This window comes from Myodes glareolus, chromosome 7 (genome assembly GCF_982192425.1).
Source record: "Myodes glareolus chromosome 7, mMyoGla1.1, whole genome shotgun sequence".
NCBI classification, from domain to species: Eukaryota; Metazoa; Chordata; class Mammalia; order Rodentia; family Cricetidae; genus Myodes; species Myodes glareolus.
Genome location: NC_142032.1, coordinates 23,072,080 through 23,074,291, shown reverse-complemented (window position 1 = coordinate 23,074,291; position 2,212 = coordinate 23,072,080).

The window sequence follows — 2,212 nt, the reverse complement described above, 5'->3', positions numbered from 1 at the left end:
CCTGTTCTTAGACTGCTTACAGTTTAGGTAAGAAGCAAAATGAAATAAGAGTTCCCAACACATCATGCTGGTCCACATATCATGAAGCTTAGAGATTGTAAGAGTGAGTGCTAGAGAGATATTTCTTTCGCTGAAGTGCTTGCCCATTAAACCTGAAGACATCGTGGTGTGTTCTTGTTATACCAACACTGTGTAAACAGAACAAGAGATCCAGGAAGCCTGCTAGACATCCAATCCAGCCTAATTAGTGAGCCTTGTTCCCAAGTGTTTCACCCTGTCTCTGAAAACAAACTTGTCAGCTCCTGAGAAACAACACACAAGGTTCAATTCTGATATCCACATATGTGTATGTACATGTATAGGCATAAAGACACTTACATATAGGCACTTGATTATGCACACATCCACATAACCATATACATACAAAAATTACAGAGTATGAAGAGGAAGATGGTGCCAATGCTCTTTGGTTGAGCATCACTTAGACTCACTAGAAGTATTTGTATTTGATACAAATAATCAGTGTCCATGAGTAGCTCCAGTTAGAGGATAAGTCACAGGGTGACGCAAACTGCCTCGAACCAGCAATAACGACACGACCACGGAGCTCTTCTTGCACGCAGTTTATTCAGGACCTTTGCTTCTCTCTCGCTTCTCTCCCGTTTCTCTCTGTCCCAGGGCAGACCTCTCCCAGCCCTTCTATAGGCTATGGTCTCCTATCCTGGAGTGCCACATGGACATCGCCCATAGGCTCAAGCATATGCAAGTGACACATGATCATAGCAGGTCACGGGCCATCACCATAAAAGGAGCTGTTTATCACAGAGAGCACTCGCTTTCAGGCTCGCAGAGGGTGGCAGTCGGTGCCATCTTAAAGGCACGGCTCCACGCAGCTCTCTACAGTTCCCCCTTTTTTGTTTTCACATAAGCAACAGGTAAGAGTAGAGGTCTGATTTCTGTCAAAAAATTAATAGCAATATACTGATGTCTAGCCAGGTGCTGTCCACTCAAAGAAATGCCAGATCCGCCGGTGCCTTTTGTGCAAAGGTGAGAGATCAAGCACCAACCCACATGCAATCAGACTTGCTCTTCTTGAGACCAACATTACAAGCTCTCAAGTGCAGTACACAAGCCTTGCAACCTGTGTCAACAATCTTTTAATGTAGCTAGCCATATTTGGGGAGACTGTCCTGCTTCAATGGCCGTAAAAGCCTGGATGATCATAGCTGCATTGCGATGCTGTGAGGTCCGTATGTGACATATGTGCCACAGACACACCAAGGAGGCAAGCACCATTAGACCTGTCAGGGCTCCTATTCCCGCCCACTCCTTAAAGTAACTAAAAGTCCATTTCAGCATATTGAGAAAAGCATTAGCAGTAGGAAATTCCAGCCATGTTACATTCAGGGAAATGATCTGGTTGGTCAAGGTGTCTGTCATGTTCTCGAACTCCTTGCTCCACTTTCCCTAGAGGTATGCGCTCAGCTGCCGGCTCAGGTTACCGTTCTTTGTAAGATTCTCAGCCAATCTAGAAGTGATGCATAAAGAGGAGAGGGGATGAATACATCCTACACTGGTTAAGGTTACTAAATCATCCACCTGCTCTTGTAAGAGATTTACTCTTTGGTTTACTGTCAAAATTTCAACTTTTAAATGGTCATCGATGGATTTTAAAAGTGGTCATTGTGGAGGCTGTTCTCTCCACGATTTCATTAACTGTCTCTGCAATCTGAGTTGTTGCAGTCATGGCAACAGCAGCTGTTATGGCAGCTGCATTAGATACAACAATTGTGGAGACTAGGGCTGCTGTTATCCCAAAGTCTCGTTTTGTTCTGAGAAACTGAGTGATTGGGAAGGTACCAGTATCAACTCTGACCGGGATGGGAACATATGTGGGAACTCTCATCACCACAGCTGTGTTATATGTACCATTCCAACATTGACTTGCGAGGCAAATTGCCTTAGAGGAATTACAATAGATCACATCCTCTGTGGCATTGGTAATATTAGTCAGCAAAAAGAAGAAAGGTGCCTTTAAGCACACTGGACTGGCAGAAATGGTAACATCGTTCATCATTTTATTTATAGTGACATTTGAAAGAACTCCCTTTGTATCTCGGCTGGCAGAGATGTTAAGTAGCCAAACAGTCAAATTGCGAAGGGCAGAAAAAGGCTCTAGGGATGAGAAGGCCCCTCTTTCATTAGGAAGAAT